The sequence below is a fragment of the Rosa chinensis genome, chromosome 6 (assembly GCF_002994745.2).
Source record: "Rosa chinensis cultivar Old Blush chromosome 6, RchiOBHm-V2, whole genome shotgun sequence".
Taxonomy (NCBI): Eukaryota; Viridiplantae; Streptophyta; class Magnoliopsida; order Rosales; family Rosaceae; genus Rosa; species Rosa chinensis.
This window is the reverse complement of record NC_037093.1, coordinates 4389564-4400395: the sequence shown is the minus strand read 5'-3', so window position 1 is coordinate 4400395 and position 10832 is coordinate 4389564. Positions and strand designations below refer to the sequence as shown.

The window sequence follows — 10832 nt, the reverse complement described above, 5'->3', positions numbered from 1 at the left end:
GCTTCTGAGTTTGAGATGAAGGACTTGGGTGAGCTTAAGTACTTCTTAGGAATTGAGGTAGCCAGGGGGAGAGAAGGAATCTATCTGTGCCAGAGGAAGTATGTTCTTGACTTGCTGACAGAAACAGGTTTGTTAGATTGCAGACCTATTGACACTCCTATCGAGCAGAACCATGGTTTAGCTGAGTATCCAGATCAGGTACCTACTGATCGAGCTCACTATCAGAGGTTAGTTGGGCGCTTGATTTATTTGGCTCATACCAAACCAGACGTTGCGTATGCAGTGAGCGTGGTGAGTCAGTTCATGCATAATCCGAGTGAGAGTCACATGGATGCTGTTATGCGAATTCTGAAGTACTTGAAGTCAGCTCCAGGTAGGGGAGTACTATTTTCTAAACACAACTACATTCTTGAGGTTTGTGGCTTCACAGATGCAGATTGGGCTGGAAATATCACAGACAGAAGGTCGACATCAGGTTACTTTACCTTTGTGGGAGGTAATTTGGTTACATGGAAGAGTAAGAAACAGAAAGTTGTGGCACGTTCTAGTGCTGAGGCCGAGTATAGAGGTATGGCTCACGGAGTGTGAATTGTTGTGGCTGAGGAATCTGTTACGTGATCTGGGTTTCATACTCAAAAATTCCATGCAGTTGTATTGTGACAACAAGGCAGCTATTGACATATCACAGAATCCAGTACAACATGATCGTACTAAGCATGTGGAGGTTGATCGTCACTTTATAAAAGAGAAGCTAGATGCCAAGATCATTAGCTTTCCTTTTGTTCCAACTGAAGAGCAACTTGCAGATGTACTTACCAAAGGAGTTTCCAGGAAGGCGTTTTATGACTCACTAAGAAAGTTGGGCATGGTTGATGTATATGCGCCAACTTGAGGGGGAGTGTTAGTGTGAGTCATCGTTCCCCTATTAGGAATGGACTACAAGGGAATATATTGTTGTAACTACTTACCTTGTATATGTTGTGTAGTACAGTTGTACACAATAGTTGTAGTACGATTGTAATCTGTTTATATACACCACAGAATGGGTGTAATTATATATCAGAAAATCTATTCTCTCAATCTTGTCTTATTTGACTTCGTCTAAGGGTTAATTACAATCTCAATATATCATATTCAATTATTAAGTGAAACATATTTTTCTTAAGATTTAATTGATTGGTACATTCATGGATTATAAGAAGAAGAATCTTTCTTCTCATCCCCTTGTTATGTGATTGACAATGGTGGCTTGTAGGTATGGGTGCTGCCGGTAGATTGTGTTTATTTGATTTTTATTTAGGGGGGTTGAAATTTGCACACCCTATTTTGCATTCTACACACCCTTTACATTTTTTTTTTAAATATTTCTTATCAACTCAAGATAAATCTCTCTCTCCCTCTCTCTCTCTCTCTCTCTCTCCATCGACAGAACCCAGAATGATGATGATTGTAGGTTAAAATGATGATCCTTGCAAGCTGCATATCATGTGTCTAATGTCTTGTATGAAATTGATTTTGTGATGGAATCAATAATCAAAAGGCAGATAATGAAATTGTTCCACTCGTCAAAGATTTCGGCCAACTCCAAATCGAAAGCCCACCAATGTTCTTCAATACGTCGTAGGAAGAACATCATTGCCGACGACTACAACGTTGACGCTGACGTCATCTTCCCTCCAATTCCCTACAGCTCCTCAGCCGCCATGATCGCCCTCCATGACGATTGCAAAAACCCATCTATGCCCAGATCATCTCTCTCCCTGACCAAAGTACCCACCTTTATCGACCTCTCTGATGAACCCGACGACGACGAGATTCGGATCTCCGATTCAAACCCACAACTCCTCAGCCGCCACGATTGCTCTCTAGGACGATCGCAAAAACCCATCTGCCCTCAGATCATCTCCCTCCCCAACCAAAGTACCCACCTTTATCGACCTCTCCGATGAACCCGACGACGGCGAGATTTAGATCATCAGATTCAAACCCACCAAAACCCACTTCAAAAAGCGAAGAACAAACCCATTTAAAATCGGGTCCGTCTATGATATTTTCGTCGACGACAAGTTTAGGTACCAATCTTTTCCGATCGAGAATGATTGAGGCAGTAAGGATTGAATTGAGTGGGCTAGCTGCCATTGCTATGGGGGTTTGAGATTTGGATCGGAGGGAGAGGGGGAGGGAGGGAGGGAGAGTTGGAGAGGATGAGACAGAAAAGTATAGGGGTGATTTGGTAAAAGCAGCATAAGGGGTGTGTAGAATGTAAAATAGGATGTGCAAATTTCAACCCACTTATTTATATTTTGTAATTTTAAGGAAGATAAATATATATATTTTTATATTATTGCCACATTAGTTAGTGGAGCTTTTTTAAACCATTGGATGTAGGGAAATCTAAAGGTTATGAAAGAGTGTAAAAAAATATTTCAAATAATGTGTCCCTTTGATCCTAACCCTTGATACATATATCCAGCAATTATACAATGAATCATAGCTAAAAGAAGAATTGCAGGCTAGCGAGAAAATCAACTCAAAACATTACATATCTTTCTTCACACCCCAACTATATTTCTGTCAGCAGTCCTTGAGTCACCTCTTTGTTCCTAGCTTTGTTCTGCACTCAGGAACACTGGAAAGAACTTTTACTTTCAAAAGTAAAAGTGAAAGAGATCACATGAAACTCAAAAACTAAATTGTCATAGCTTCCCAAATGAGCTATGTAATTGAGATTAAAGTGGTCCTAAAACCAACTGATTATGACTGCTGTATATCAATGAATTAAAGGCGCGCCTCAAGGCTCGGCTGAGGCTCAAAAGGCGGAAATTGAGTGAGTTTCGATGGTAAGGCGATTCAAAGGCGTCGACCAAGGCGAAGCCAAATTTGTTTGCTTTTTTCTTTTTTTCAAAACCCAACGACGCCGGTTTAGGCTCCGTTGTGTTTTAAGCATTATCGTGGTCGCGAGAAGTTCCAGAACAGAGTTCCAGAACCGTTTTCAGCCTTCGCACTTCCAAAACGCAGCAAATTCGAACCTAAACCCAGAAAAATGATAAAAATCTCTTAGAACCCATTAGTTTTCTCAAGAATTTGGAGACTCTTTTCTCACTTGGAATTCGAGTTGGAGAGTTTTAGATTATGGGAGTTCGATTCGCAGCAAAAGATTTGAAGGGTATGATATGAGTTTGATTTTCAAAGGCTTTGTGAATATGTGATTGTTGATTGTTACAACTGAGTACTTCTGTTGCTTAATTCAATCAAATTGGCCATAGACGAATGTTTTGGTTTCTGCTTTTCATTATTTTACAGATTGCAGCAAAAGAAATTGATTCAGAAGTTCTATATCATTGACTCCTTGCCCAGATTTCATTTGAGAGTCTTCATATATGAATGAGTGATTGGATTATGAAATTTTGAATCCCATTATCAAACTTTGAATAGGATTATGAAACTTTGAATATGCTGCCCAGATTTTGTTTGATTGGAATCATAGAATTATAAAACTTTGATATTAAATGATTCAACTACTTAGGCACTGATTTGATGGAGGCTTGGAGCTGAACCTTTGATTGATGTACTTAATAGGCTTAAACTAGTTTGTTTAATTGATATGCTGCCCAGAATATAATCAATTTTTTTTTATTCCTAGCAGTTTGCAATGATTTTGTGTTTTAGCAATTTTACATTCTATATAATTGGTAGGATGCTATTGATAGAAAAACTGGAATATTCGTATTGAAATATAGAAAGAATAAGACTTTGATGGAAAAATTTGTATATTCATTTGCAACTGAAGTGTTCATCTTATCAATACCATTGATACCCTGGTTTCAAGCTAGGCTATATAGGTGTATGGTGATTGAAACGCTAGCACAAATCCTGAGAGATCATGAGGCATTATGTAGTGAAGGTTTATTTTTGTATGGCTTGTATCACAATCACGCTTGTGAGCTGGGTGCAGCAAAGCTGCAGTCTTGACATGTGACTTGGTTAAGACTGATTCCTTTTTCTAGTTATCCTCTGCAATGCTTGTCTTTTTGGCTGCTTGTCTGATAGGATTGCAGGAGTGTTTAGTTCAGACATATATCAGTTTCCAGTCTTGTGTTAGGCTTGCGATCAGTTTTCAATCCTAAATTAGACCAGGCTGCTCCTATCTTGATCATTCTGGCAGTATTCCATGTTTGAATCACTCTGACCATTTTGCTCAATGTGTGAAGTGGTAGTAGTGTAGTCTCCTTGTTGTAGTGGCATTTCCTGAGCTATAGTTAACATAACTTTCATTTTAAGCCAAACCTCTTGAACGGCTTGTATAGAACGCAGACTCCGATTCTAAACGGTTGTATATATATTTTTATATATTTACATAACTAGCCAAAATCATAAAGCAGCTTCAGTTAAATATAAAGTTAATGCACACTGTTGCGTCAACCCAAGAGTTCCATAAGTCTCTGATAGCTCTTTGTTTTGTTTACTGGTCAATCAGTGTCAATTATATACATTTTCACTTATTAGTTTGTTTTATCTTCATATGATTTTATAATTAAGCACTGTATAAGATCTCAAGGTCTGAGAGTCACTAAGTATTTGTTGACTTGCAGAATGCATGAAGTTATAACTCAGAAAATTAAAGAAGATATGTGGAGAAGCTAGGCAACTGACCATTACTGTTTTCGTAGACTGGTATCATTTTGCACTTCATCTTCATTTTTCGGCAGTTGTATATATTCATTTGCTGCTCAAAGTTTTTCAAGCACAAACACAGCACCAAATCTGTGAAATGGAAAATGATCAGACAGCCTACAAAGCTCACTGTTTGGTCTTGCCCGAAACTAACCAAGGCTATATTAATCCTTTGCTCCTGTTCTCTAAGCTTTTAGATCAGAGACTAAGTAAGTCAAAGTCACACTGGTCACTACTCGTTTTACCTACAAGACAATGCACAGAGGAACCAATGTGACTTTAGGGATTGGATTGAAGTCTTTGAGGCAAATGATTGAAACTCAAATGAAACGTCAAGGGCATCTCGAGAACTTTATCCAATTTCACTTTTTAGAATCCATCACTTCCTCCAATGCGTGGTTGTGAGAAAATTTACTCAAAAACTTCATGAAGTCATCCCTTTCCTCACTACCATTATTTCTATCGCAGCCCTTGAGTCACCTCTTTATCATGATCAAAATGCCATAGACGTATACTTATGCCATTGCAGGCCTTCCAGAACCAATTAAGATATAGTGAGCGAGTGTATATGCCATTGACGTATATGTATGCCAAGCTTTTCAATGGTTTGCGAAAACAGGTTTGTATATATGATCAAACAGTCTCCCATTTGGTCGACTTTTTATTCAAAGATAATTTTACATAGGAACCTAAAACATACGGTTCCGATGATCGAGTTATACTGCAAGTTTATCAAGTTAGAACAACCTTATTATTTTTCATCCAAGAGGATGTCGTGACTCAAAGTGAACTTTTGCCAAAGTTGTGTAGCAAGTGTTCAAGTACCATAATATTAATGCAAAATTGCATCAAGTCTTTACTCTATGTCGTTTTACTGGTCAAGTAGTCGATCAATGAAAACATTCACTTATTTCTTATGTTTCATATTCAAGTGATTCTATGTTTAACCACTACCAAGAGTCAGTAAGTGGCTGTCCCAAACATTGATTTTGGACATAATGCAAAAAGAGACGTATAGAGACTTGGCTTGCTACTTCACATGCATTATTAATTTATTATAGCATTTTTTTCGTGGACTGATTGTACATTTCATCTTGATTCTTCGGCAGTTTTATATAGTTTTTCCCAATCCAAACACAGCACCAAGACTGAGAAATGGAGAAAGAACACAGAGCCTACAAATCTCACTGCTTGGTCTTACCCTATCCTAGCCAAGGACATATTAACCCTTTGTTCCAATTCTCTAAGCTGTTAGATCATAAACAAATCAAAGTCACATTGGTCACTACTCGTTTTACCTCCAAGACAATGCACAGAGGATCCAGTGGCATTGAGCTGGAGACAATCTCTGATGGTTACGACGAAGGTTGGAGAGACAAGGCAGAAAGTATACAAGCCTATATTGAGAGGTTTTGGCAAGTAGGACCAGAGACATTGACTGAGCTCTTGGAGAAGCTTTCGAGCTCAGGGTGCCCGGTTGACTGTATTGTTTATGATTCGGTCATGCCATGGGCTTTGGATGTTGCCAAGAAGTTTGGAATAGTTGGGGCTGCCTTCTTCACTCAGTCTTGTGTTGTTGACAACATCTACTATCATGTCAACAAAGGGCTGCTGAAACTTCCTCTTTCTGAATCTGAAACTTCGCTTCCCGGGATGCCACCACTTCGGCCCGTGGATTTTCCATCGTTTATGTATGATTTGGGGTCTTATCCAGCTTACTTTGATGTTGTTCTTGGTCAGTTCTCCAATGTTTAAAAAGCTGATTGGATCCTCTGCAACACGTTTTATGAGTTGGAAGAACAAGTAAGGATACTAATGTTCTTTAGAAAAAGAATGTTGAACATAGTTAACTCTTTTGCATATGCTTTGTATAGGTGGTGGATCGGATGTCTGATTTTTGGCCTGCGAGGACCATCGGACCAACAATACCATCAGGTTACTTGAATAAACAGCTTGAAGATGACAAAGAATATGGTGTCAACCTCTTTAAATCCAACAATGATGCCTGCATGAAATGGCTCAATGAACAGAAAAAGGGGTCTGTTGTCTATGTCTCATTTGGTAGTGGAGCAAAGCTTAACACCGAGCAAATGGAGGAACTGGCATGGGGTTTAAGGAGGACCAAAAGCAAGTTCTTGTGGGTGGTCAGAGAATCTGAAGCAGATAAACTTATAAAAGGGTTTGTAGAGGAGACATTGGAGAAGGGTTTGGTGGTTTCATGGTGCTCCCAGCTAGAGGTTTTGGCTCATGAGGCTGTTGGGTGCTTCATTACACATTGTGGTTGGAACTCAACTTTGGAGGCTTTGAGTTTGGGGGTTCCGTTGGTGGCAATGCCACAAATGAGTGACCAAAGCACCAATGCTAAGTACATTAAGGATGTGTGGAAAATTGGGGTTAAAGCTCAACCTGATGGGAAGGGGATTGTAAGGCAAGAAGAAGTAGAGCATTGTATAAGTAAAATCATGGAGGGAGAAGGAGCAAAAGAAATACAAAGGAGTGCCATGAAATGGAGAGAATTGGCTAAAAAGGCAGTTGATGAAGGTGGAAGTTCCGACAAAAACATTGACGAGTTTATTGCAAAATTGGTTCAGCTCTAAATGTTGCGCTCTAGTTCCTGGTAATCATGGTACTTCGATACTTCGCTCTCTCTCTCTCTCTCTCTCTCTCTCTCTCTTGTAATATTGTAAGCCATTTGGCTGATGGCCTAATGATAGCCATTGCTTTGCAGCTTGATTGAAAGTCCTTTCTGATAAATAAAATGGATTGGTGTAATATTAGACGACTGTCCAACTTTATTTTTTTTTTTTTTTTGAAAAGAGACAACCTCATTAATTTATCTATGGCCAGAAGACACGTACATCAAATGCTGTCTTACACCAAAGTCATAAATCGTATAAGCTATCCAACAAATGACAGGTGACCCTCACTGCTAAGTGCTAACACATGCGCTCACTTAGTGAGCCTACATACAAGAGATCAACTCCTCACTACAAGTCTCTCTTTGAAAGGTAAAACTAGTCGCCTAGAGATCTCAATTGGTGTACAACTAGAGAGAACTAAGAAGCAATTCGTAAAAGAATGCAATTTCAAGTACTAGGCAAGGAGACCCGGGAAACAAAAGCTTCCCAATGCAAAAAACTAAATGCACAAAAGTGCCTAGACTATCCCTGTAAGCGGAACCTTACTGTAAAAAGACTAAAAGCCAAAAACATAGAATTGGGCCAAAGCCAAAGCCCTAGCCCAAATAGAGCTCAGAAGGTAGCCCAAAAGGGTGATTATACGCATTTATATGCATATAATTATATCTAAAACACTATAAATAAGCAAATCTCCATGTCAATTAATATGTAATTAATCCATTTTTATTTACTTTGTAGAAAATAAGCGGAATTATGGAAACGAGAGAAAATTATGCGAAATTGGAGCAAATTGGAGTTTCCGACAAGAGGACGAAATAGTTGAGTTCGGTCAAGCATAGTCAACATGATTGAGAGAGCCGAATCGGAATATTTCAAGATGATACATTTTGTGCTTAAAGATCGGAGGAAGAAAATGAATGATGAAAAGAAACAATTAATTGATCACTCCATGGCTTAATTAATTAATCATGAACTTGATTAATTAATCAATGATTTGATTAATTAACCAAGTGTATCAGTTATAACGTGCAGCAAGCCAGCAATTAAACATTAATTGCTTGGAGCCAATTACACGTGCTACACTACACTAGCAGCCCATCACATATCTGTCCAGTTTTCCCCTCATCACCACCACCCACGTGGCAGCTATCCATTAGTTATTTCCTTTTGTTTTGTTGACAGTCCAACAACAGCAGGGGACGACATCATCCACACCCATATATATTCCCTATCCTCTCACCTCTCTCTCCGAACACCTCTCTTACCCAACAGCTGCCGCACATACCAAACAGAGGCAGCCCATTTGGGCTGCTCTCTTCCCCATCTTCCTCCACCATTTTTCCTCTTTTCTTTCTAGTTTATTTTTAGATTTGAAGGAATTTCTCACACAAGCTTCAAGGAGTCATCAAAAGCTACAAGATTCAAGCTTTAGGTATTTGTGGGAGTTGTAATTCAAGGGAAATCATATTAGCTCCCTAGCTAATTGTGGCTACCTTTGTGTTCTCCTACACTTCTATAATCTTTTCTCTTTGAATTTTGTATCTTTGATGTTCATAGTTATGGGTTGTGAGTAATTTCTTTGTTGGGTTTTAGGGTTGTGTCCCTAACCCAAATTTTGTGTAAAAGATGTTTAATTTAATGTAATGATGCAATTTTCATATGATGGATGCTTATATATATTTTTGTTGGGTTAAAATGCATGTCTAGGAGCCTAGTCAACTCTAGGGTGTGTATTTTGAGCATGTCTAGGATGGAGTTAGGGGCTTGACTCCCTCTAATTCCTAAGCTAGAAACCTTCAATTTCGTATTCGATGGGTTATAAGTATGGTGATTTACACCCGTTGCGTGATTGCGCGGGCGGGTCGCTTAGTAGTCTAATTCCTCGATCTCTATGCCTCTTGATGTGAATTAGTGACCATTGAACCGGCTCTAATTCATGCCAAGTGAGTCCCTACGGCCCTTGAACCGGAGTAGGAATACCATGAAAGGGAATTTCGGTCCTTGAGCCTTGAACCGCCTTGGATACGACTACCGCCAAAATAGGAAATATGCATCTATATTAGATTAGCTTCCGACACATGAGATTTGGGTGAAGGAACCTCCCTAACACCCAACATTCTCATTTTTATTGTTTACATTTCATTTTTATTTTTATTGCTTTACATTCATTATCTTTTTGTTAAGTTGAAATCAACTCCCAAACATTAAACTCTTCCACTCATTTGTGCATATCCACCGCTAGGCTCTTAGTTTTGATTAGGCATTGGTGAAAACCAAAACCGAGCATTGCTAGGGCTTGGTGCCTTAGATTAACAGTTTTATTTTATTTTTTTTGTTTTATTTTCTTTGTTTGCTAAGTGTCTTTATTTCCGATTACCCAAGGATTGTGGGTTAGCCACTAATCCCCGTGGTACGATAAACTTTGGGCATTATACTTCCCTATCTTGACAATGATACGTACGCTTGTGTAAATGTGTATTCAAGTCAAAGGGGAAGCCCAAATAGCACAAGGCCCAGTAGGATCTGGAACTGGCCCAAAACTTCACCTCATTGTGCGTCCGTGTAGCACCGTCTGCTTCCACCATCTGTCCGCCGAAATCCGCCGCGCCGACCACACCCAACCAAGTTGAGCCGGCCCACCCCAGCAGACCACGGCCACCACTCGGCCTCGCCACGCACCAGAATCACGAGCCACCCGGAGCTTCCAATTTCTCGCCGCCGACAGTTCCTGAGAACCACACCGCCGTTCAACCTATCAGAAATCGTGTCGCCGCCTGAATTTGCAGAGCCCACGCCGGAGTCCCTTCCCTGCACAACACACAGCGAACACACCTAGAGACTTCGTCTGGAAATCATCCCGCCCCATCCAACACCTTGAGCCCAGCGCCTTTCTTTCCGACCGTCCTGAGCAAGTAAGGTTCAACGCTCGTTCGGCAGCAACCCGATAGCGGTGAGGCAAACCTACACCGACTCGGAGTGCCGCCAGATGAGCCGAATTTCTCAAAACTCCGAAACTAGGGTTTCCGGGTTTCCTGGAGCTCAGAAAGATATATTGTCCAACTTTAATTTTAAGTGCCTATATTCGTAGTTTAATTACATTAGAATAAATTGGTAATTCAAAAATGACTAGGGGAGTAGTGAGTTTTTTTTTTTTGGCTGAACAAACATTCATGAATAAGAACACAGTACACCCAAAAGAAAGATGGGCCGAAGATTACAAACGAAACGGAAAAAACAAACATAAACAAACACAACCCAACCAACAAAGATCTAGCCAAGAACAGAGCAATCACAGAGACATCGCCGCTGTGAACACCAACGCACTAGCAAGCACAAGCAGAGGACCAGATCCTTGGAGCTTGGGGAACAACAATCACAAGACCAGAAGAACAACAGAGGCCCAAACCAGGGAGACCTAAGTAGAGAACCCAAATCCTTGTTATTTGAGAAATAGCCGTCGAGGAATCGCAACCACAAGCATAGTGCAGCAGGATGAACCACAGCAATTCGACCAAACCA

At 40.0% G+C, this 10832-nt stretch overlaps 1 pseudogene; it reads left to right on the top strand.

Moving 5' to 3' along the window:
- The first annotated feature begins 2792 nt into the window (after positions 1 to 2792).
- LOC112170038 lies at positions 2793 to 7469 on the top strand (annotated as a pseudogene).
- The last annotated feature ends 3363 nt before the right edge of the window (positions 7470 to 10832 follow it).